This window comes from Equus quagga, chromosome 4, assembly GCF_021613505.1.
Source record: "Equus quagga isolate Etosha38 chromosome 4, UCLA_HA_Equagga_1.0, whole genome shotgun sequence".
Lineage (NCBI taxonomy): Eukaryota > Metazoa > Chordata > Mammalia > Perissodactyla > Equidae > Equus > Equus quagga.
Genome location: NC_060270.1, coordinates 93,479,923 through 93,507,386, shown reverse-complemented (window position 1 = coordinate 93,507,386; position 27,464 = coordinate 93,479,923).

The window sequence follows — 27,464 nt, the reverse complement described above, 5'->3', positions numbered from 1 at the left end:
TGTCCACTGTTTATGGTTCTAAGAAAGAGGCTATGGTGATAACCCTGGTAGGTTATAGGGAGGAAAAGAACATAGAGGTTCTGGAAGCAGACAGTGAGATAAGTGTGCTCTCCTCACGCAGCCCTTCTTCAGGGTAGGGGTGGATTGGATAGGTGAAAGGAAAGTTGAAAGCAGAAGGGAGTTTGTTTCATTTCCTATTTGGGATTCACCTCAAATGAGGGTCTCAACACCACCATGGGTAGCCACATCAAAGTTAAACTGGTAGATACAGAAAATAGCTAATGGCACTGATGGATGAATCTGAGGCAGAGGGAGGTGCAGTTTATAGAGATGGGCATCAAATGGCTTCGTGTCTGTTCAATAAACCTCTGGAGCAAGACAGGGAGTCACCACTAGCCTGATGATGGCTGAGAATGGTGCTCTGAGTTGAGAGTAAGACCATGATAGCAGGGAGACCCAGCTCTAGGGAAACAGACCTCAAGTCCACCAGCTACAAATGCCAACATGGCAAGCAAACAATGCCACAACAGCAGACAAAGAATATAACCACTGAAAGTGACAAACAGAAGTGGGAGCAGGGAGCACCACTGTGCAAGACCAAACATTTATCTGAAAGAGACATTATGAGCTGAGAAATTATTAGTGAACCCGTTAGGTTTCCCCGCTGCACCAGGGGATAGTATATGAGGAGATCAGAGCAGTTGTAAGAATGTAGATTATTATATAGATTATGATGCTGATAAACCTACAACATGCAGATTTCCTCATTGACAGATTAACGTAAGACTGGAGAATTGACGGAAAGTAAAAATAATAAGCACATCAAATTAAAATATACCCATTTTAGAACAACTTCATAATTAATGCAATATTCTGTTTTATTTGGGTGAGAAGACCTGGTCTGAGGGGTTATTTCTCCCTTCGTGTACAAAGCGGCTTTTGGTGGCTGCTCTGTGAAAATCTCATTGCTATTAATATGTAGAAGGAATGAGTTCCAGTGGAAAGTACGGAGGGTGTAGGCAGATAAATTACTGGGTTTTTCCCACTGCCACAGACTACCGTCGAAGAAAATAACTTAATAAACTGAAGAGCGAAGTTGGTCACCTCAATGAATTATGATAGGTTTAGTTACACTGAGTTGGTGGGAGAATTTTAAGAGTTATTGAGAGCGCTCAGGCCTCAGAATGGATAATGACCTCAGTAGAAGGTGGGAAAAAGGCTTCTTCACATTCTGTGATGCATGAATGATCAGAGACTTCCTCTTCTCTCCCTTTGAGGTAACTAACATAGGCTGCAACCCTTTATGACCAGATAGTATTTCAATATGTCAAGGAAACTTAAAGAACTGATAGAAATAATACTGAATGTCTTTCCATTTTAATCAATGTTTCTCAGGCACAAAGAAAGAGTTGTTTAACAATCTATCTTTGGTGCATCTGAGTTGGTGATGTGGCACGCTACACAGAGTAGAGATTCTGCAATGCAAGTCCTCATTAAGTTATTATGAAGTATGAGGAATTTCTTGAAAGAAAAATGCCACCCTCTACCATTTTCTTGCTGTTATGCATTCAGCTCTGAATCAGACTTGTCTGATGTGTGGGGCTCTCAGCAAGAGACATTTTTGTGATTTGAATCTCTAGCATAGAATAAAGTATTTATTCACTCAGCAAATATTTCTTGGGCATCTATGTTTTAGGTACTCTTAAAATTATTGGAGTATATTGATGTACTGAAAGACAATTCCATTTTCTTTTCCTTCTGATATTTTCTCAATACACCAGTGTTTTCTGCCTCACTTATGAATAATTACAATGATATGTAGTAACTAAGAAGACAAACAAGAATGGTCTAGTGCCCAGAGCTCCTATCTGCAGGAAGGACCATGTGCAAGATGACCCTTCCTGAGTGAGACTCCTTAGGCTTCAGGAAATCATCTTGTTTTGCTATTAACCCAAAGTAAGGAAACTTTTTTTGACATTTTTCATTGGGTTTTGTATTTATACTTAAATCATGGTCTTTGGGGTTTTGTATTTATAGTTAAAATGTGGGGGGATGTGCACATGTGTGTCAACAGTCAGGAAGGGGTTGTATGAATGTATTGGGAACAGGCTAAAGGCTATGATCTTAATTTAGCAAAGGAGGGCATTATAACACGAGATGGAATGACTAGGAAAGAAGGTATGTCTTGAAAATGTGGTTCAAACTCATATATTTCCTGCACACTGTTAGGCAGTCTATATTTCTCTCTCATGTGTTAGTTTCAGACAAAAAGTCAAATCTATTTGGCAATCAACGTAGTGCCTTCCCAGTTTGCTTTAAATGCACTCAAAATGAATTCTAACCATCACATCATTTGTATCCTGTCAACATGATGTTTATTCTGACTATACTTTTCACTTCTATAAAATACTATTGTGCTAAATTTCCTCATATACAGATAGCTGCATACTTTTCTGACGATCTTCTTTAGAATAGATTTTTATAAGTAAGACTCCTGGATGAAGGTTATGCACGTTAAATTGCACTCATTAAAAAATCTTTCCCTTTATTGTTGGATCAAATAATGCTTCCACTTATGATGCATAAGAAAACCCATTTCCCACCACCCACAGCGGCCTATGGGGTCAAGTTTTTAAAACTTTACTGGTTTTCATTTGCTTTTCTTTAATCACTAAAGAAATTAATATGTGTTCGTTGGCTGCTAGTAGTTTTACTATTATAAATTGCCTTTTCCAAAAAAATTGTCTATTTTCCAGTTAGGTTTATAGTATCATCAAATAATAGCGTACTGAATGCATTTTAAAAAATCTGTCAAATCTGTTTTAACTGTATAATGGCTTTCTGAAATGGTTAAGATAAATTTTATTGCTTTTATTGGAAAGATAGAGAAGCTGAGCCTGCTTTCTCATAGTAACAAGCTAATGAGGGAAGGAATCACAGAATCTTAGTCTCATCCACTCTGTTTTCCTTGCTCTTTTGCCCTGCCTCCTCTCAACCACCCTGGTTGACCAGAGCACCCGTTAGCAATAGCTGTAATTGAACATGAAGAGTAGCCCATAAAACAAGATAAGCCGATATGGGTGACTTCAAATGAAAAGTGGCCCAATTCCTGGAGATGCAGTTCACTGGGCAGCTGTGAAGCGTCAAAAGGGACAGGAGACTTAAGAAGAGAATGGAAGAAACCAATTCCTCCACACTGCATCAGATAAACTAGGCATCTCCGTGGTCTGAGTTAACACCTGCACTTTGTAATGTCATGTGTGAGCTACTCGGGTAAAATTCCAAAGCCAAAGAAACAGAAATGAAAGAGGTCTAGGTCATAATTCACAACTACAGTGAAGAAATTTTATGTAAATGAGATGAGTTATTTGGAGAGCTTTTAAAGTCAATTTCCAAATAATATGGAATCCTTGAGGTGCACAAAGTTGTATATATTTTGAAGAATTTGACAGTTGCCTGGTGGAGGATGGTTCTAAACTGAACTACATTCAATCCCATTCAACAAATATATTTATTGTTGAAACTAAAAGGAGAAAGAGAAACAAACATAGAGAAATTTATGGATTTGCTTACATTAAATAATTTGGTAGTTAATTCTAAGTACTTCTGAAAAATTTCCTATTTCCTAATTGTTCCTTAAAGATATCATTGTATTAAAATATAATAAATGATCAGAGGAAGACCTTACTGTTTTAAAATTAGTTTAAATAAACTCAAAAGCCAAACAATATCATAGCATTTTAGAAAGACCATTTTACATACACGCTAGCAATAAACTTAAGGAAATTTCCTTTGGGAAAGAGGGAGTAATGCCAGAAATAATTGTTAAATATAAAGTGGTTTCAGGAAAAGATTATTAACTCACAACTGCCCTACAGACATGTATAAATACTGAGGAAGTCTGAATTCCATTGGGATTTTCATCACTTAGTCCATAGTGTTAGCAAAGAAATCTGAAATCTCCCCATTAGCCTTCAGAGTGGGGCTCAAAGGAAATGTAAACCAGATGAGGTCTGTTTCCTGAGACCCAGAGCCCAAGCTGTCGGTGAGGTCCCAGGCACAAGAGGAAGGGAGAACACACAGCCACACTCAGAGCAGTCTAAACTTACCAAGTCCTGACACGGAGAGAAATGAATGTTATTTACTCTGGCGACTACTTGGCTGATAGAAGATAGAAGGTCAACCAGCTGGTTTTGAAACTTAATTTACTATCTTCTAGATTCACATTGTATTTATTTGAGAAAGAAGAGTAGCCAAGGGCTCTTATTTATTTTACTGTGACCAAAGCTAAAGGAAGCTAAAGTGGATTTTTGAAGCATCTATTACCTGCTAAATGCACATTACCCATTAGATTATGGGGTTGTGTTCCGGCCGCAAGTCATTTTGCTGGCAAGTCAGATTAGAGTGAAATTTATTACAGGTGAAAGAGGGTGTCAATTTCCGGTGCGGATGTTCCTCTGAAGTGCTTACAACAAGGAAGGAAAAGGAAAACGTGATAAGAAAGGAAGAGATAATACTCGTGGTGCAATGCTTAAGAATATGTCCTTCTAAAATGAAAAAAAGAAAAAAATTCACTTCGTGAAGCATTTACTGGTATCTACTCTGTGCCAGGCACTGCTTTTTATATGCTGGGGAAGAAAGGATGAAAAAGGCATACCAGCAAGTAGTGCTCCCAATCTAGTTGTGGAACCCTTAAAAATAAGAAGCTACATTACTTATTTGAACAGGGTGAATTTTGAGAATTTAATGTAGTAGGATATGAAAATGTGACCAATGGTTGCATTGAAGATGCAGGCTTGGGGAATGGGAGATGAACTGCTGTAGTCTAAGAGCTAAGTTATGTCCTCAGGAAAGATAGAAGAGTCCTGTGTTGCAAAGATTTAAAGTCTACAGTACTTGGCAAGGAAATTTTAATTCCCATAGTAATAGAAAATTGACGGGATGGATGGTGGTACAGGAGTGGGCAAAGCAGGGGCTCCAGGGCTGAAAATCCCGTCTGAACTGCAGAAACTGGTGTTTGAGTATGATGTCCCCATGCCCCTTTGCCTGAGCAACGTGGAGAGGACAGAACGCAAATGGAGGCTGCCTGCGCTAATGTCTGTGGAGGATGACACAGTGGGATGTGAAGGTCCCTGTGGCCATGCTGGCATGGAGAAATGAAGCCACTAGAGGAGCCACAGGCCACTTTCAGGGCTATGTTGATCAAGGCAGGGGTTGGGCAGGCAAGACTAACTTCAGACCAAGCCACAGAACAAGACCCCAGTGGGGCCCAGCTCAGACTTTCAAGTACTTTCTTTACCCACAACCATCCCAGAAGATACAAGAAGAGAACATAGTAACAAAACCCAGAAAGACTCCCAGATGGTGTCTATCTCCAGCTTAGACAGATATTAGACCTATTACATGTTTATGTTCACAGTTGCATGTTGATGTGATAAATATTATTTAACAGGGCAATTTATCAGATTTTAGTATAGTCAAATAAGAAAACCCAATCATGATTGAGGTTAAGGATTTTTCCGATAGTTGGAAGGTTGCTGTGACTAACTTCTTAGAGAGCCACCCTTGGTGTCATTTGAAGGATGCATAGCAGAGACTTCTGGCAGAATATGTCACCTCCCATGTTACGTGTTTGCTGAAGTGGCAGCAGTGGAACTGGGTCGTCTGCCTCCAGGAAGACCTCCTGAGGTCTGGTTGCTTTGCTCAGGGAAGCCGTCTTCCAGTTAAATGAGAAACATGCATACAGGGCAGTGCTGGGTGGTGCAAAACTGGCCTAGATGTGAGGATTTCCACTCTATCAGCCTAATCCAGCTTTGTTTTGAATACAGCCACAGCTTATTTAGCTGATTCTATTTTATGGAGGCACAATAACCAAGGGTGAAACTGAGGTTTAGTCAGCCATATTGTCGCTTAACACATCAGTGCCTAAGCTGCTGTGTGTACATAAATAATGAAATCTGTGTTACTGCCTTATTTTGGGCAAACCTGCTCGAATGAGAATGTTACAATACAAACTGCATTCCAGAGAATCAAACGGGCTACAGACCTTGAGAACATTTCCGTCTCCAGTTGAATTTAGATTAAATGTAAAATCTCCTGGGGCTATATATAAGACTTAAATTCTATAAGAAAATGTGTGTATATGTGTGTGTGAGAGAGTGAGTGAGCGTGTGTCTGACAAGAGTACATGGCTTTGATAACACTGGAATGGTGGCCAGAAGAACTATTTGGTCCATTCTATTCATTTAAAAAAGTAGCAATACCTGAAGACTGCTTTCTTCTCTACAGTAAAGCTTTCTGTAGTGAAAGATTGTTACTATTTTGTGCAGTGTTGTGCAACCTTCGACCCTTTTGCTGTGTTAATATCTCTACATTATCACTTTTATTTGCATGGAACATTTCTGCTGCAGAACTTGTAACACTGTGCAACATTTAATGAGTTTTCAGCAAACACTAACGATAAAAGAAATTTTGAATTTCATAAACTGCTTAAGATTCCTGTGTTCTGCAGATTGCAATGAATGTTTACACTTCTGTTAATAAAATTTTATGAAGCAGATGACAGGTACCAACTAAAAGCAATCACAAAGCATAGTCTTTTCATAACCCCAAAGTAGAATCTTTAAATACTGGTTGGCAGAAGCGTTACCTGGCATGGAATATCTTTGATCCTCAGCAACTTCCACAGCCTGTGGGATTTCCACTATTCCCATGCAGGAGAGCCAGGGGGAGTAGAAACTGACTTTTGGTGTTTGCTGAAGTGTGGAGAACCATCAGATGTGGTTCAAGCCGCTGAAACAGTAGATATCTGTGTTAGTTGGGAAGTCTGAGCTGAGGCAACAAATCGACATAGGAAATGGTTTAGATACAGTAGGATTTTATTTCTTACTCACCGAACCTCATGGCAGGCATTTCTGGTTAGGCTGTCCTACAGAGAGAGTCACTGGGACCCGGGCATCTTCCATCTTATGGATTCACCATCAGTGTCACCTTTAGCATCTACCTTTAGATCGCCTTTTTAAAAGGGTTAGCCTGGAAATGGTGCACATCATTTCTGCTCACATTCCTTTGACTAGAATTCAGTCACAGAGGCACACCTGACTCACGGGAAGCTAGGAAATATAACTGTGCAGAGAGTCCAAAGTTACAAGAATACAGGAATTTGATGATAGCTAGGGTAGCCCCCATGAATACCCATATGATTCCTATGAGACAATTTCTCTTGGAGAAGGACATTTGGAAAGGGCTTGACTGTGGTTCTGCCTTGGGACTGTTATGTCTGGGGTGGAGACAGGCTGGATGTCCTGAGAAAAGGAGGTAACAACAATTGCTGCAAGTTTCCTGGGAACATGTCTTGGTTCAGATCCTCTCCTGCAAGCCCAGCCTCTTCCATAGGCCCTGTATTTTCATGAGAACTGTGAACTAAGCTGCTTTCTGCTGGGGCAATTCATATGTACTGTGAGCAGATATATTTTGTTTGAATATATATATATATGAATATATATATATATATATATATATATATAGGTGAAGAAGAGTGGCCCTGAGCTATCATCTGCGCCAGTCTTCCTCTATTTTGTATGTGGGATTCCTTGCTTGATGAGTGGTATGTAGGACTGCACCCATGATCCAAACCCGCAGACCCCGGCCACCAAAGCAGAGCACATGAACCTCACCACTATGCCACCTGGGCTGGTCCCGACAATGTATTTTTGTATTAAATAATTGTGAATATATATTATATATATGTGGTATGTATATATATATACACACACACATTATACTATACATCTATTTTATACAATTCAATAAAGCATAGAATAAAGTAGGGTCATAAATGTCCTTTGCAACTTATTTCAGTCAAACATCTGGTAGATTGTCTTACTTTTACATTTTGGAGGATGTTTGAATCCACCTTGGAAATTCATCCTGATGTTCAACAATATATGCATTTTGAGAATCTTCCCTTTCAGTAGCTGGATCCTGTTTCAGTGGGAGTTGTATCCAACTCTGACTCTACGAAGCAGGCACTTGCATGAAACAATTTATATCAGTTGATTTGCCTGGGAAAGAGCCCCAGCCATAAAGTTTCATGTGGGCCTGTGGTTGGGCGGAGGGGTAAGGATGGCAAGTGGGAGAACTGACCCCCAGCCCTGCTCCTAGAAACTGGTGTCTGAGCTCTATGCAGCAAGGCAGAGAAGCTGAAGACACTGTGTTCAAAAGGCACTCTGGAGCTACGGAGCCATAGCTGACAACAATGAGGAGGAAGAAACTTCTCCCCTCTCTGGCTCCCTGCCATGATGGTCGTAGTGAAGTCTTCAGGGTATGCAATAATTCTAGGTCACCTTGAGAGACGATTGCTCTGGGAGCCCTGGTAGAGAACATCCTTGGCCCAGACATCTGTTTCAAAATGTTCACGGGATTTTGTTTATTCAAGTATGGTGAGGCCAACTGATTAGCAGACAATTGCCATTGAAAAGGCAATTTATTACTCACCATTTCCAAGAGGAAAGTTCATGCCATACCATCTAGGGCCACACAGGGAAGCATCAGGGCCAGTCAGGGGCAGAAAGGAGTGAGGGGAAAGCCTGGACCAAAGCCTTTATTGTGGTTTTTGCAGGAAGGAATGGGGAAGGCAGGGTAAACATCTAGGTAGGATTAGGATGGAGAGTTTGCATAATTTTGCTGGTCTTGGGTGTATTAGGGTAGCTCCTGGTTGTCTGGCACCTAGTTCTGGGGTGGTTTAGGGCAGGAGGATAGTGTCCCAGACTGCAGGAGCCTGATAACAGGAGGCAGATTCGGGCATGGCCTCTGGATTGGTAGATTTGCATATGAAAGTCCTGCTTAGGAGCAAGTTGTTTGCTCTCTCTAGGGAACGGCCAACTCTGAGAGGGGCAGTCCCTCCCAGTTCCACAGAGTCCCAAGATGTCAAAGCATCACAGGGAACAAACACAGGGAACAAAAACACAGGGAACAAAAAGAAATATGATTAAAACAATATCCAAGTTCTCATGGAAGGCACTGACAACAGTGGTCCTGGGGAGATGCCAGTCTCAATTGTCATTAGTGGCAGTGGACGTAATCAGGAGGCATCCCAAGAGTCTCAGAACTGGGTGTATAATGCTCTGACTAGTCACTGGAAGTTTATATTGAGAGGAGGCACACGTTTATGCTATTTGAGTTATCGCTCATAATGTGATCCCTTTGGTGCACACAGGCTCAAGAGCCCTATTTATACGGGTGACCAACATCCTCCCTGCAAAAGTTCGACCATCTCTCTCTAGATACAGGCCTAACAGACACAGAGAACCAGTTGCTAACATTTTGACATTTTGTACACCCATAAACTTATTTGTGCCTTAGACAGCTCTTTCTCAGGATGCTTAACCCTAAATTTCTCAGTCTTTTCTCCTGAGTTTCTTGTTTTCCCGAGCTTTACAAGAACGTGACTGGTTCCCTATATAGAAGGGACTAGAAAAAGCTTTAAGTGCTGATCATGAAATTACACTTCAGGAGTGACTGCTCTTCACTTAAGCGCACGTTTATATTATAGATGAGAGCCTTTGGCCAAGCCTAGTGGGTCTGGTACTAGCTTGGCTTCAAACTGTACTGCAGTAAGAAATACAAAAGAATTTGAGGGCTATGACAGATGAGCTAGGATGGAGGGGCAGAGGTGGGGCCCAGAAACTCATCAGGAAGCTGGACCCACAGGAAAGGAGATGAACTGCGGTGAGGGTGACTGGAAAACTCCTGTGACTTTTTGAGGTGAAAGCCACCTCTCTTTGCATCTCTGAATATTTGGTAAAAATTTAATTTGCATTGAGTGGCGATTTGGAAAAAATCAAGGAAAAGAGACTTTGTCTAGTGTTTGGGTCAATGAGAAAGGAGAGAGATGAGTGAGCCTGAGAACGCAGCCTAATCTGTAGATTAGAGTCGAAGGTGACCGCCAATCCAAGTCCCTTCCTCTCCCCAAGGATTTCCAGAAATAATCTGGGCAATGAGTTACTCCCTCGTAGGGTTTCCAGATTTAGCAAACAAAATACAAGATGTCCAATTAAATTTGGATTTGATATAAACAATGAGTAATTTTTTTGTATAAGTATGTCCCAGACAATGTTCAGGACAATACTGCATTTTATCTGGCAACTCTTCTCCCTCCTCCTCCTGCCTATAGGAGTTTGAAGTGATATTTCTATAGATCTAAAAGGTCAAGGTGATCACTGGTGACTAAAAGATTAGAGGCATGTGGTGATAGATGGAAGTCACACTGCCATTCCCCAGTTCTCATTTAAATTGAGGAACTCAGTGCAAGATTTCTTCATCACTATATTGTCCTTTTTCCAACTACAGTGAAAAAAAGGGAGATTGAGAAGATACATCAGAACATGGGCATCCTGCCTACAGGTAGGAGCCTTTGGATGCTAGAGAAATGTTGAGAGAAAAGTTCTGCATAAATGAAATTTTAAGGTGACTCATGCCATCTTTTGAAAAATATCTTAAGGTATTAGTTAAAATATGGCATCCTAAGAGTATTTTCTGTGAAAACATAAGTATTTGGGATAGACAAGCTTAACGTTAACCCGGAAGACCCTATATATAGGTGACAACTTTGAGAAAAATAACTGGTCAAAAAATTCAAGGCCTTATTTTTCTAAATCCAGAAAAAATGGGTGGTATAATTTCTTCTTTGGCACAAAGTTATTACGTGGAGTAAACTCAGCCTGGCCTCCATATTCCTCGTAACTCGTCATGTGGCATTTTGCAGTCATCAGGGAAATGATGAAACCATGAACAATAGTTTCTGGGTAAAACTGGGTGTTGCTGTCGTCCAAATGAACTTGCTGAGAGTAGGTGGAGGAAAGGCTGAGCCGTGAGAGTCAAACTGGGGTCTGTTATGAATTCCAGAGCTGAGGGGCCCAGGAAGGGCTTCTTCCGGGGCCGTGCGGAGAATCTGAGCTCCTCTTATAGAACACAGATGCTCTATTGGAAGGAAGTGATTCAGATTAGAAGCTGGGCAGCATCCAGGGTCATGAACTCAGAGTTTAAAATATCTGTCTGTGACCCCACCGGCCAGCTAAGATTTCCTGCTGACCCCAGAAATTCAAAGGATTCCAAGTTGGCACAGAAGTTTGCCTCCTCCTCACACTCCAGATGTCTAACTAAGAGTTTCCAGGCTTGGAAACAGGTAGCAAACGCCTTGTGGCTTGGCTGTTGTTAATTAAGGGCTGAGGTCAACACCCTGAATAATAGAAATGGCCAAACTATACTCCTAAATAATGCAAGTTGAAAGGAACAAATATGAATTCACTGAGTTAGATAAATGACGACAGTAAAGAAGGATTAAAAAAGTAAGAGCAGCTGTGTTATTGTAAAGGAAAGAGGCAGCTGGAATCCATAGGATCTCAGTCTGGTCAGCGGCCCGGTAGACTAAATTTTAAACTGATTGTTAAGTGTTAGGAAATTTGAAAACCCCAAACCAGCTCTACCGGAAGAAGACTTTCACTTACTTGCAGTGAAAAAAGTATTAACAAAATGTGAAATTCCCAACTTGGGCCTTATTTTTAAGAAAGAGTATCTATTAAAGGATAAGTTTTAAGAGGGCATAATTATAACTCAAGCAAATTTAAAATAAACATGTGCCAAAGATTTTATTTAACTCATTATCTGAGGAAATCAATAAAATATGACAAGTAGTTCAAAGGAAAATTTAAAGAACCACATAATACATATATATATATATACACACACACACACACACACACAAATAAGGAATACTGAAAACAAGTTTACAAATAAATGCAAAAGTGACTTTTTACAGAAGGGTGAGAGTGGAGGTTGGGGAAGGGAAATCAATTGTACTTCCACCTGAACAGAATTAATTTGCATGTCTACGGACAAGAATCATTTTCCTTGCTGTTAGTTATCTTCAAATTACAGAGTTCTAAAATAGCTTAAAGACAATGAAAGACATAAACCCCAAGGATTCAGAAAATCTGGAATTAGATAAGGCCTAGTTTTCTGCTGAAGATATCCAATAATCTTGTTGGTCTATTTCAAAGTCTTTCACAATTTATCTTGATACACAGGACACTTGAAAATATGGCAGAATTGTTACTGCAAGCCTTTTCAATATCAAACTAGAGATGTGGTTCTCAAAGTGTGCTCCCTTGGCCAGCAACAGCAGCATCATCTGGAACTGGTTAGAAATGTCAGTTCTTAGGGCCCACTCCAGTCCTGTTGAATGGGAAACTCTAAGGGGGGGGCCTAGCCATCTGGCTGAACAAGCTCTCCACTTGATTCTGGTGCACACTCAATTTGTAAAGCACTGGTAGATGACCCAACACTGTCTGCTTATTATTGATTAGGGTTCAAACTCAGTGAAGTTAGATATTATCTTGTAAAAGATTGAAAAGTTGCAAATGATTTTTATTCATTAGAGATGCAAATGATTTCCATCTTGTAGACAAGATAACAGCAAAGGCTGTGATTTTTGTATCTTTTCCCAGCAATCATCTTTCAGTATTCTTTCTTTCTTTGACTCTATACAGCAGTTTCCCTTGTCTTTGAACTAGCTTTGTCATCCTGCTGATTTTCTTACTGATAAGGTAAGTACATTTTTGATAAGTGATCACTAAATATTTGTTTGAGAATCATGTCTTTAACTTTATGAAAATTATATTTTGACATAATGCAACTCAAGTAGGAGGTACTTTGACTTATTAAAAGGAATGCAATGCAAATGAGGCAATTAAAGGGGTCAGGTCAGCATGTGGGACTGGATCTATTTGAAATTTTTAAAAACAATATTATATCATAAACCAGGCCTTATTCTAAGCTTCTTAGAAAAGTAAGAGTTGTGTGAATATTATCCAGTCTTCCTGTGATTTTCTATGGATGGATTTTCACACTACTCATTTCTTTCTTTCTCTTCCCACTTCCTAACCCTCTCTCTTGCCACCGTGCCACAACAGACACAAAATTTTGCTGTGTCTCTGATGAGGTTCAAGGCAGGCCACCTGAAAATGTGCCACTTTGGCATGTGGATTATTTCAAGCTAAAGACAATCAAGGCTCAGTAGACTCAAGATGAGCTTTTTACATCCCCCTTAACTGCCTAAAAGAATTTAGATAGAGGGTCTGGTCCAAGAAGAGAGCTATCACTGGAGATAACTACAGAGTGTAGGCTAGGTGTGACGAACTGGGGGAAGTTCAGCAGGGCCTATTTGTTCAAATTCCTCTCTGTGTCCCATTGACTCTGCATGGCATGACAGACATTTATTTACCAAACATTTGCTCTACCCATTTTGCTGTGAATTGTCTTCCTTTCTGTTGAAGCCCAAGCCCCATACCCTCTTCTCCTTAGCTCAGGATGGCATATAAACCTCAACCTCTGACTGTTTTTGAACCTTTCATGTCTATGTGAGGCTCCTGTATGTATGAAATTGTTGGGGAGGAAGACATTTCCTCTACCCACTCTAGGTCCTTCTGGCCAGACAACAATTTAAATTCACATGAGACAGAATAACAGGAGAAAATTAAACAAAGCTTTATAACATGTATACTGGAAAGACCCAGAAAAAATGAGTAAACTCATCAAAATGGCAGAAGCTTTCACCTTAAATACCATCTTTAGCTACAGACAAAGGAGGATGTGTCTGTGGGGGGTGGGGGTGGGGTGGGGAGGGGAGTCAGTTATGGGAGGTTACCAGAAAAGTACAGTAAACAAGAGTAGGGTTATTATGCAGATTTAAGTCCTTGCCTTTCACATTGACAGGAGTTTTTAGAGATAAGGTCATCCCCCTTCTTCCTGGTACAGAGAGGGAGACACCTTTACAGATGGAGATTTACCTTACAAATGTAAATGTCTCTAACAAAGGGTAACTTCTGCTTTTCAGAATTTCTCTCATGTCTGCAGTTTTTAAAAGTAACCAGCCCCAAATAATCCCCATGCCAAACAGACATATCTTGGGGTGGCCAATCCAATCCCCCACAAAATTAAACTTGTTTTTCTCCTATTAATCTGTCTTATGTCAATTAATCAATAGACCAACCGGAAGAATCTGTAAGTTAGAGGGAAATTTTCCCTCCCCTACATCTCCTTAGAGGTTTATGCAAATCCTCACACCTATCAGTTGAGAATATCAATGATAAAAACATATTGGGGACTAGGGAGAAAAACTGAGTTGAATTTTTATGATAAAAAGTAAACCTCAAAGATTATTAATTATGATCTGCTTGGAGTTTCACATAAAAACCCCAAGGGTGTTTATCAATTTATACCTGCCTTTGTGGGTAGCTTAGTAGAAAAGAAGTTTAAGACAGAAAGAGGGTCCTAAGAAGACTTTCTGTCTTTGTCAACTTTTGCAAACCCTTAAGGGAAACATACACTATATTTGAGGTGGGTTTCTAGGCTGGGAAAACATACCCAGGAGTTCTGAGGAACTCTTCTGCTATGCTTTCAAATGAAAGGGACATTCTACTAAATTACAGAACTCTCTATTTGCTCAGATAAAATAGGTCATCAAAGGGATTCAACAGGGAGCCAGAGACATATTGAAAGGGCAGAGCATAAGGACTATAATGGAAAGTCTTAAAGGTGAGATTGGACTGAAGAAACAAAATTCAGAGTACCATCACTACAAACGTTTTTTAAAATGTGTGCTCTCCAACTCCCATTGCAACAGAAAAAAAGATGATGGAATCCAATTACAGATATGAGGATGTACAAAATCCCTTTAAATCCACCTACATTTATCTCATGACTTTTTTTGTGTGTGCTCTCTGCCCTGGTTCTGTGGTTTCTACACCTACAGGCTCATTAAACAGTGTCACCTGTACACAGTTTGGTTTGGCCTGTATGGTGTTTAAAACAATTAGATTTTGAGTGTCTTTAAATTTCTATTTCCTTGCCTTATCTGATGTGTGAGTTGCTCGTTCTTTCCTAGACTATGTTGATCTCCTTTTCCTTTGAGATCCTCCCAATTACAGGTTTAGAGTTTAGTGTTTTACACTTACTATAAGAAAATTGTTCATTAAATAAACATAGAGACATTATTAAACTCTTACGAGGAAAGAGAGAAAATATGGCAAAGACCTTATAAAAACCATAGAATTAGAATATGCTAAGAGGTCGTTGAGTTCTCTGCAAACTTGAAGCTTCCCAGGAACATGACATTATCTCGTGTAATGATCCCCGCATACATAACCCAAGGCTCTGGGAGATTAACTTGATTTACTCTTTGTAATAATCTTTGTGATATTTGCCCTGGTGGTAATGACATAGGCAGTATGACTCAATGCACAAAATCCTTTCATCTCTGTGAACCATCCTATAATGTAAACCAGGGTGGTTACTCCACTTCCCTCAGTCTCAGTGAGACCTTAACATGGTACGTAAACAAGGAAAAGGCCCCTTCAGTGTGTAACTCTCAACAGTAATGAACTTCAAAGACATCGGTGGTATTCCATTCATAAGTATTTCTAATTTGGGGCAGATGCACTTATGCACAATAACCTAGTCAGCTGTAAGCTGTAAGTGGTATTTATACTGTGAAGCTTTGGTGCCCAAGTACTGCTCTCTTCCTTCCCCCATTGTAATTTGTTTAGAGAAGGCATCTTGGAGGTAGGGAGAATGAGTGGTTGACTGCAGCCTTCAAGCTGGCAGACTGGATGTGTGTGGCCTTGGGGAAAGTCTGCTTTGAAAGAGAATACTGACTGTGGCTTTTCATCACCAGAAAGAATGCTCAAGGGAAACTATCTGCATATAAATTCCTTTGCCTGGAAATCAGAAGGGGGAAGAGTGTTCAGAGATGCCCTGTAGGATGGCTTTTGTCTCTTAAAACGCATTAATCATAACTGCATCTCTGTGCAGACAGAACTCAACACTGCCCCTCAACACCCCCAAGTCACAAAGTCCAGTATTTTTTTTATTTATCTAAATCCATTCCTTCTTTATCAACTGTCCCTGAGATGGAAGGGACATGGGAGAGGCAAAGCATCTGTGATTGAAAACCTCCTCTCTTAACCTTGATATTTAATTTTAATGAACATTTTTCTTGCTCTTATTTTATTTAACCAAGTTCTATCAATTTATTTTATAGTAGGGGGATCAGAATTTGCCACCCCAGAATGTGTCTCTTTGCCTTGCCTTGATTATTTTTAAGAACAAAAGACTGAAAGAAACTTTGACCTTCCCCGTAACTGCCTAAAAGAAATTTAAAATAAAGGGCTGTCCCCAGGACAGGCCATCACCATAGATAACTCTAGGTATCCCAGTAGACTGGCAGAATCCTTGCTAAACCCACTCTTATCAAAGTTCTACTTACTAATCATTTGCTTTTCCATTTCTGTGTGAATTCCCTTCCTCCCTTTGAAGCCCCAAACCACAACCCCCAACGTCCTACTTTATCTTTAGCTGAAGATGGTGTTTAAGATGAGATCCTCCACCAGTTTGGCAAGTTACTCAGTTTTCCCGAGTCTCACCCATGTATACATGCTATAAAGCTTTATTTGATTATCTCCTGTTATTCCGTCTCATGTCAATTTAATTCATAGCCTGGTCAGAAAGGCCTAGAGTGTGTAGAGGAAATGCCTTCCTCCTCTAAAATAGAATTAACTCTCTCATCTCTTTCCTTCTCTCCATGTCACACTGCTGCCATCTGCATGTCCAATTTCTTCCCTATGTTTGGGAAGTTCTCAGCTATTAGTTCTTTGAATAAGCTCTCTGCTCCTTTCTCCCTCCCTTCTCCCTCTGGCATACCTATAATCCGTATGTTACTTTTCCTAATTGAGTCAGATATTTCTTGAAGAATTTCTTTATTACTTTTTTTTAATTGTTTTTGGTTTTTTTTGAGGAAGATTAGCCATGAGCTAACTACTGCCAATCCTCCTCTTTTTGCTGAGGAAGACTGGCCCTGAGCTAACGTCCATGCCCATCTTCCTCTTCTTTATATGTGGGACGCCTACCACAGCATGGCTTTCGCCAAGCAGTGCCATGTCTGCTCCCAGGATCCGAACCGGCAAACCCCGGGCCATGGAGAAGCAGAACGTGCGAACTTAACCGCTGCTCCATCAGGCCACCCCCTCTTTATTACTTTTAAATCTTACTTCTCTCTCGTCTTCCTGAATCATGTCTATGTTTTTATCTTTGAGCTCACTAATTCTCTCCTCTATGAGGTCTGCTCTATTTTTTATGCTTTCTAAGTTATTTTTTTTATCTCATGAATCATGTCCTTCATAACCAGAATTTCTGTGTGGTTTTCTTTTTAGAGCTTCAATCTCTTAGGTGAAGTATTCTCTCTCCTCCTTAGTTTTATTCCTGAGCTCAGTGAACTATCTTTCCGAGTTTTCTTGTAACTCTTTGAGTTTCTTTATGACTGCTATTTTGAATTTTCTGTCAATTAGATTGTAAACTTCCATGACCTCAGGTCTGGCTTCTGGAGAGTTGTTTTCCTTCTCTTCTGCTGTGTTACTATAGTTCCTCACAGTGTTTGGTGAATTGATCCTCTGCTGGCAATTTGTGGTAGTAATCACCTTCTCTTATTTGGCTATTGCTTTGGTTACTTTGGGTCTCATGTACCAAATCTCACCTGGGTCTCATGTTGTTCCACTGGTTCTTGCAGGCTCAGATGCTGTTGTCCCATGCACCATCTGTGTTACTGTTTTCCAGTTGTCTGGGGGTGCTAGTTGCACTGCTGTCAAGGGTGCTGGGTTCACAGGTGTCGTTGTTACTGGTGGGGGCCTGGGGACCCAGGGGACTTGTATGCAGCCCCTGCTGCTGATGGAGTTAGTGTCTGGGGTGCTGCTACTGGGGGCTTGGTCCTCCCACCTTATCTGCTCACAGTTGTGTGGGTCAGGCTGCTGCCTCTGCTGCTGCTTCACCAACTGTTGTGGGGCAGGGCCACTGCCATGCATGCTGCCACCACTGCCCTTTGGGCATTCCCACTCATGTGGGGCCATGGTAGGCTACCACCACCACCACAGGGGTGTTTGTGTGCATGCGGAGCTGCCATTGACTGCTGTCCCCATCCCCTGGGCATTTGTGCACATGTCGGGCTGCTACCAGATGCTGCTGCCGGCTGCCGCCACTGCCACCACCCTGGGAGCATTCACATGCATGTGGACTGCTGCTGCTGCCCCTTTGTGTTTGCACACGTGTGGGGCTGCTGCTGCTGCTGCTGCCTCTGGGGCTTTCGTGTGTGTGGGGTCTGCCACTGCCCAGCCAGTGTTCAGGTGCATGAGGCTGGGCTGTGCTCACTTCCACTCACAGTCTCATGGGCCACTGTGCGAGGATCTGTGCCCTGGATCACTGCTGCCAGGGGCGGGGTGTGTGGGCTGCTCCCCTGGTTCCACTGCTTCCCAGGGGTCCAGTCCACCTACTTTCAGATGTATAACTGCCTGGATCTCTTAGGTGTCCTGTTGTGCTGTATAGGGAATCCTCTCTTTGTCAATGGATGTCAGTTTTGTTGTAATTTAGAGGGAAGAGACAAAGGAAACCTCTCCCTCTGCTGTGATGCTGACATCACTTCCTCTTACAATTTCTTTATTCTACCTCATAGCAGATTGAAAATTTGCTTAGGTAACAAATTCTAGGTTGTAAATAATTTCACTCAGAATTTATAAAGCATTGCTTCATTGTCTTCCAGCTTCCAGTGTTGCTATTGAGATATCTCTTTCTATTTGGATTTTTGATGGTTTTTTTTTTTTGCTAGAAACTTATAGGAAGTTTTATAAGTATTTAGTGTTCTTAAAATTTATATTTTTCACCTTTCTGGAAAGTCCTGTCGATATGTCTGTATGTGTGTCTATTTTTGTTCCTTATTCTGGGCATCCATTAAAATGCTTTGAAGCTGGAAGTATCTGTACTTCAGTTCTGGGAAATTTCTTAGGCTATTTCATTGATGATTTTAATCTTCCATTTTCTTTTTTTTGGAATATCTATTATTTGAATGTTGGATCTTCTTAATTGGTCCTTTAATTTTCTAATATTTTCTTCCTAAATTGTTCCTATTTTTATCTTTTTTCGTCTGCTTTCAGGCAAGCTTTCTAAATTTTATCTTCCTAGGTTTGTACTTAATTTTTTCATCTTGCTATCACATGTTGAAGCTCTAAGAGCTCTTTTATTTTCTAAATTGTTAGTAGAGAGACTTCGTGAGTTATTATAGCCAGTAAGACCTAGCCATATCAATTATACATCATTCTAAAGAGCTAAGAGTGTTGTGGTGCCGACAACATAGAATAATGCAGAGTCTTAGTCAAATTCACAGGTCTTATTAGATGGGAAATACAGTTATACGTTTTAGGATCCATCAAGTCCCGAAGTCTTTATCATTAAATAGAAAATACATTTACCTATCGTTGATCCCCATCATGTACAAAGACTTCATTATTAGAAAAATCCTTATGTATCTTACTTCAGAAGTTTTTTATTTTAGAAGAAAAAATAATGTACACAATCAAAGAATTGAAAGGTCAATCAAGTAATCATTATGAGTGTGAGTTATAGACTTAATCTGGTAGTGAGAATAACTTGAATGTAGTGGCCTGTGTGAGAGGGAAGACCAATTCATTTTTAGGTTTTGTAGGCCATAACACAGGTGCCATAAAAAGGACTTGGCGAGGCCGGCCCCGTGGCCGAGTGGTTAAGTTCACGTGCTCCGCTTCAGCAGCCCGGGGTTTCACTGATTCGAATCCTGGATGCAGACATGGCATGGTTCATCAGGCCATGCTGAGGCGGTGTCCCACATAGCACAGCCAGAGGCACTCACAGCTAAAATGTACAACTATGTACTGGGGGGCTTTGGGGAGAAGAAGAAGAAAAAGGAAAAAAAAAAAGAAGATTGGCTGTTGCCATCTGTTGATCATCTGTTAATGTTAGCTCAGGTGCCAATCTTTAAAAAAGAAAAAAAAAAGGACTTGCTATTACATCACTCTAGATGTCTTGATGTCAAAATCTCTAGTTTTATGTGACTAGTTGGTATTTTCTTTCGTTGTGAGTATGTATATTTTACCTGTATAATATAGAATTAAGTAAAGAATGATTTACAAGAATAAAACTATACTCTGTGTTTATGATAAGAAAGAATTTCTGTACCTTTGGCACCTTATGTATTTATAAAGTCTCTTGAGTGACAATCTTACATTTTTAATAAAATGCATAGTTGATTAATTTAGACGTGATGTTAAGTGAAATGTTACTGTGCTTATGGACATTTGTTAGTATATTTAAGAGAACTTTGGTCACATTCAATTTACAGGTATCGTCTTATGGAGATTTTCAAACATATTTGCACATTTTTTGACGTTCCTGCCACTGAGAAGTGGAGTCTAGGTCTTCTCCCTGATTCCAGGCTGAACTTAGTGACTAGCAACAAAAAGAAAACAGCAGAATTGATGCTATATGATTTCGAAGGCTAGGTTAGAAATGGTCATGCAGCTTTACCCTCTTTCTCCCAGGACATTTGCCTTTGGAGCCATAAGCCACCATCTGAGAAGCTGAAGGCCACCATGCTGTGAGAAAGACCAGCCCATCATAGAGAGGTCCTGTCTAGGTGTTTAGGACTATCGTTTCAGCTGAGGGCCCAGCTCATACCTGGTTTCACTACTCAGATATGTGAGTGAAGATGCCTCCAGATAACTTTTTCTTCCAGGGCACTAGTCAGCCCCCAGCTTCCAGCCTTTGAACCTTCCCAGCTGAAATCCCCTGACATTGTGGAGCAGAGAAAATTCATCCTCACCATACCTTTCCCAATTCCTGACCCACAGAATCGAGCATAATGATTACTTTAAGCTACTAAGCTCTAGAGTCATTTGTTATATAGCAGTAGATAACGAGAACAGATACATTATAAGAACTATTTAAGTTCGTGGAAAGGTTTTGTATGTTAGATCAGATCATTGAAAAAACTAACATGTAACTCAATGTTGTTTGAAAAGTTCAGGGTGTTTTAATTAATTACTGAGTTTGTAAATAGGAACAAAATTATTTAAAATCCCTTAAAACTGAATGTGACAATTTACTAGATGTAAAAATTGAATAACAAGATTAGTAAACTGATCTTTAAAGCTTAAGAAAAAATAAGAGTTTTGAAAGTATAATTAATAAGTTGAAACCAAACTAAGTAAATTTCAGCATTGTCTTTTCTACATCCAAAAACCGCTGTCAAGCATATCCCAAAACATCCACAAGAATGACCCCTTTTTATAGCCTTAAATTTGTCTTTCATGCGCATAGAATCTTCTTACCTCTTTAACAATATTAATATTGGCTAGTTTTTCCTTCATGGGTGTGATTCCTCTTGCATGTTTTTTGTTTCCTCCAGGCTAATGTGTTTGTCTGCCTGGTCTCAGATTTTCATTATTCGAGACATTCTTCAATCGTCTGGTGACCTAAACTGATTGCTCACATTCAAGAAAATGACATCAAAAAGTTAATTGGAAAAGAAAAGAGTTAATTGGAGGATCTATGTCCAGGCTGGACTTGTCAACCGTGAGTTTTACTGAGGGTCATCTGACTGGGCCTTTCTCTTTTTCTTCTTTGACCTCTGCTGTTAGTATCTTCAGGTCTCTTCCCTTGGGCAATTTAGACTCCTCAGAAAATGAAATTCTAATCTCCTGCCTGGAGAATATTAGCCTGAATGCCAACATTTTGGGAACCGAGCAAGGGAGAATGGCTGGAGGTCTCAACACTCAGTTGGTGAAGTGCTATTTAATCCCCTTGTTTGCAGTAAAGTACAAGGAGCATGGTGATTCCTCGGCCAGAGATACTGTGTGGTCTTCTTCAGTGTTACCAGTTGAGGCCAAGTCTAAGATTTTCATGTATCTCAGAGTGGTGGCCACTCAACAGGGTCTTTGGCCTTGAAGGAATTGCTACCTATGATCATCTCTTCACAGTCACTTAAATACAAATGACAAAAATGAGCCAAAAATTCAAGAACATTCTACAATGTATTCTCTGGATGGCAATTAGAGAAGATTAATTTAAACACAGGAAAATAGCTAAGTTGGAAGAATTTATATATCTTGAAAAAAAACACTGCATGTTACTAACTAAAGTACCCATTGATTGGAAACTAATATATCCCTTGTTGCTAGAATTTGATACATGTGATGAATTTGTACCATTAAAGGGGGGGAAATTAGCATTGATTTCTGAATTTGACGCCTGTTAACATGCTATTTTGTATCAGTGACATATGATGGGCTTCAAATGCCTGAACACCAGCAGTACAAACACGTTTTTCTCTTTTCATTTCTTCTACCAAGCTCTTGATGTCATATAAAAAATCTTCCTGGAGAGTACATTGATGGTGCTTTTATCATAATTATGATTATTATCATCTACTGTCATCATCTGGGACCTTCCATTTTCATGCTGTATGAAAGGAAATGTTAAGTCACATGGCCTTTTAGGAGAGTAGAAATTGAAAAACAAGTTGAAACTTTCATCTGAACCGACCTTTTGACTTAAATAAAGCTACAGATGTTTTAGGGGTTGTCAATCTCAGTGTGAGACAATATATCTTTTTCTTTTAAAATTTTTTCTTTAGAAAGGTATTTCACAAAAAATGGAAAATAATTCATAAATCCTATAAAAGAGGAAGGACCAAATTCTAACGATAGCTTTAAATTCATTGTGTTTGTCGAAGTTGGGGAAAGGCATTTGTAAAACTATAGCACTCAGAAAAAGTAGTTGCAAAGCTGGTCTGTGAATCAGCCAGTGTATCCAGTTCTCTTAATCCCAGGGATAGAGATGATCTTCACTGCTAATATAAGCCTTCTGAAATAAGGATCCAGCACACTACCCAGTATAATTTAAATACTAAATACTCTGTCAAAGTTTGAACCTTCTGATATCACTAAGGTCAGTGAAGAGTGTTTTATATTTGGACAATTTAAAGGCTCCTTTGGCTGATGTAGCAGCTAATCTGTAAGTGAATCTTGTGGGATTTGTATTATTGACTGATGAATAATACTGACTTGAAGTGAATGTTTAGCTCATTTACATATGAGAGTTGAGAGGAATTCAGAAACTGTTTAAAAAGTCTAATGAAATATTTGAAAATAAATTACTCTAGGGAAAGTAGAAGCTTTCCAATTTTAAGTCAGTCCCTCAAAAGGTAGCTTATGGATTTATTCCAAAATATAATTATATTTTATACTTTTTATGATGAAGTACTTCAAGGGAGCAGAACTGTGCAGAAAATAATATAACAGATACTCATAAGTCTACCATCCAGACTTAAATTATATTTGCCATAACTTTTTCACGTCACTTTTGTTTTTAAAGAAATGGAGTTGAGAAAACTAAAGCTAACGCCTTACCACATTTACATTTCTTGTCTCTTCAACTGTGTTGAAATTTATGGAAATCATTCCCATGCAAGTTTTAAAATTTTGACTGCATTTAAAATATTATTGATTATGTAGAATATTGTTTTAGTATTTAAAAACGTATATAAATGGTACTACACGATACTAGTCTTATGCAATTTGCTTCTTGTAATTGAACTTCATGTTTTTAAAGATTTACTCACACTTAGAGATAGGTAGATCTAGTTTTTCAGTTTTACTTCCTGCTGCTGAATGAAATTTTGTTGTAGGAATAAACCAGAATTTATGGATCCATACTCTTACTAATGGACAACTAGCTTGTTTCTAATATTTTGCTATTATAAATAATGCTGCAATAAATATATTTGTTCATGTCTCCCTGATAATATGTGCAAGAGTTTCTTTAGAGCAGTAGTTCTTAACAAAAGATGATTTTGCCCTTTGGGGACATTTGGCAATTTCTGGAGACATTTTTGATTGTCCCATCTGAGCACAGGATGCTACTGTTATTAGATGGGTAAAGGCTAGAAATTGCTAAATATTCTACAATGCACAGGGCGACAAAGAATTATCTGGCTTCAAATGTCAATAGTGCCGAGGTGGTGAAACTCTAGGATATTTAACTAGAAGAATTAAATGGAGCCCATGATCATGGATGTTGGATTCAATAGTCTAAAGATAATGGTTCATTGCAAGTTAATCTATAAGTTCAGTCTAGCTCTAGTCAATATCCCCATAGGGTTTTACACTGAATTTGATGAGAATTTCCCCAAAGTATATTTTTAAGTCTTCCCAGGACTATAAATGGATCTAAAGCACACTTCTGATAGTTCAAATTCATAAATATGGAAAATATAAGTGCAGTCCAGTGATAATCTTTCAATAGCATGTTTTTCAATAGAGAATTTTCCTTAGGCTGGATTTGGGTGGTGTCATTTGGCCCAGGTAGTGGCATGCTTTCTTTTTCTCAAAGTACTTATCTGGAGTTGGACATAACTTTCTAACTCCTATAGGTGACAATTCCTATAATTAGTAACATTTCAGCATAGACTGGTGATAAGTTATACATGCTGGGTAACTTCAATTCTACAGGCAATCAGTGGCCCTAAATGAGACTCCAGACTCCAGATAGTATTATTTCAGAAAGAAGCACACCTCAAAAGTTAATTTCTCAACTTTTCTAGCCGTGCATATCTTCACTAATTCGTAGAATTTTACTCATTATTATACTTAACATCAGAAATGGGTTTTTATTGTCACATTATCATGATGAATTCTAAAATGGGCTCTCCTTGGTGAAATAAAAATTATTCAAGTTTAAATAACCCAGCTTTTCATTTTGGTTTTACAGAACCATCTCTCTCTCTTTATGCATGCAGTTCAATATTCCTATTGCTTTTCTGCTGTGAGTTATAAAGGACTTAAAACTTTGATTGCCTTCACTAGGGAGGTATAAACTTCCTCAAAGAATTTTCAAGGTCTGCTACACACTGCAAGTTTTCCACTAAGTTAAGCATCTCCCCAAGGCCCTAAAAGAAGTTAGAACTAGATCTTAATTATTGTTGTGACTTTGTTGACCAGCACTGGCACCATAATGTATTAGGCTTGGAGTGGTCAATTCTGACAGCTTCGTTACGGGCTTTGGAGCTGTGGCTGGTTGGTACAGTTGTCTATTCTTCGTTCTTCTCTTTAATTTTAGTGGTTCCATGAATAAATAGAATGCTGAGTTGTCCTCTTGCATGATAATATGCTCTGATTTCTCTAGGCTTATATAATATAGTAATGCTCTATTTAATTACTCATTCACTTCACTAATTACTGAACACCAACCTGGTTTAGGATAGAGTTGTTGTCATAATTATTCCTTCAGCAACTAGTTATTGCACAACTGCTATATATCAGTCAACTATCCCGAGTGCTGAGGATGAGGCAATGAACAGAACAAAATCCCTGCCCTGCCTACATTTTAGTGGGAGATAGACAATAAACATATAAAGATACAGCGTGATGTGGGGCTAGAGAGTAGAGTATATACTAAATAGGAGGAGACATTGAATAGAGACTAGATGAAGATGGAGAACACTGAGAGAAAGCAAGTATTTTGGACAGCGTGATGGGGTGGGGTGTGACTAAAGGTCAGTTTTGGCCATGGTAAACTCAAGATTCCCATTATGTATTTAGGTGGAGAAGTTGAACATCTAAGTCTGTTTGGGGCTGAATTGTGTCTTCCCAAATTCATATGGTGAAGTTCTAAGCCCAGTACCTCAGAATGTGACTGTGTTTGGAGAAAGGGTCTTTAAAGAGTTAATTAATGTAAAACTGGCGAGTCTTAATCCTATAAGAAGATGAGATTAGGATACTGATATGCACAGAGGGAAAGCCATGTGAAGACAGGGGGAGCTAAGGAGAGAGTCCCTAGAAGAAAACCAACCCTGCTGACGCCTTGATCTCAAACTTCTAGACTCCAGAACCGTGAGAAAATAAATTTCTGTTGTTTAAACCACCCAATCTGTGCTTCTGTGCTATTTTGCTATGGCAACCCTGGCAAACTAGCATAAATTGAATAGCTTAGGAGGAAGTCTACATTTAGGGGACACAAATAGGGCTGGAGTGATTGTCACGTGGAAGGTGTATAAAATTACCCAGGGCAAAGAGATCTCCTAGGAAAGTGTGAGGCTAGAAGAGAGAAGAGGTCTGAGAGCTGAGGCCTGATGCACTCTAATATTTAGACGTCAGAGTGACAAACAGGAGCTAGTGAAGGAGATGGAAGAGGGGCAGCCTCTAAGATAAGAGGAAAGCAGGAGAGTGGTATTTAAGAAGGTGAAAGAAGGAAGTATTTCAAGAAAGAGGGGGAGGTCAAGTTTGTCAGTTCTCCTGAGAGGGTGAGCAAGATGAGGACCAAGAAGGGTTCAATGAGATTTGGCAACTTGGTCATAGTTGTGACTTCAATGATTTCCAGTGGATCGTGGGAACAAAAGTCTGAATGGTGTCATCTCAAGAAAGAAGGGGAGGTGAAAATGCAGATACAGGAGTAAAGATAACTCATTTAAGGATTAGATGGGATAATACATGTACAATGCTTAGAACAAGCCCTGGCAGATAGGATGCTTTCAATCAATGTCAGCTAGTATTTTTAATATTCTCATTACAATTGTTTTTTACTAGTTTATTTTCAGTACCTAGTGTATCATGTTGACTTCTCTTTCACTCGTATAGGAAAGGGGATTCAAACAAATCTTTTGGTAGATTGATAAAGATGTTTTCCTCTTCTAGCAGAAACTGCTCTTAACTCCTTGGTTAGAAATAACTATATGGTAGAGCTCCCTTTAAAGAAGCTAATTTGCTTCTTTGGAACTTTGGTAAAAGTTCCAGTAGAGTATCAGTACTGATGGTGAGTACACAAACAGAGGAACCCCTAACTCAGAAGCAGTCGAAGATGAATATTGCCAATCAAAAGATAGTGTCAGTAGCAGAATTATGAGACAAATATCACTGAGCAGCAGAGCAACATACACACATACAAGGTGTGTTTAGAGGGAGACAAGAAGCTGAAGAGAACGGAAAGAAAGGCATAGCCTTCTCTAATCAGTTTGCCAAGAAGGACAGGAACAGCGTTCCATTATGTTCTGTCCTCCTGACAGTGTGGCACTCCTGTTGTTGAGACCCTTCAGTTTACAGAGCACTTTCACACACGTGACCTCATGTAACCTCTCAACAGCTCTCTGGAGAAGGCATTGTAAATTTTGTTTTATGGATGAGAAAATTAAAGTTCTGGAAGGTTCACGAACTTGTTTCTTTATTTAGGCCTCTTTCTTATTTAGTACTTGTGCGTAACTTCAATATATCTGTACTTAAAGTGTTGAATTTGAAAAGAATCCTCCTCTGGGGTGATTATTTTCCAGGGCTTCCTCCTGCTCTCCTCCACCACACACTTTGTTATTTCTCTTTAGAAATGCATTGAAATGGTATTAAAGATAGCTTTTGTCTTCTTTTATATAAAATACTTATTATAGACCTAACATAATATTAAAATCAATGACACACATCTTTGACTCTCCAGCTTATTGAGAATTTGGCAAAAAAAAAAGCCATAAAATTTCATTATAATCCAATTCTTGGAAGTATTAATTCAGT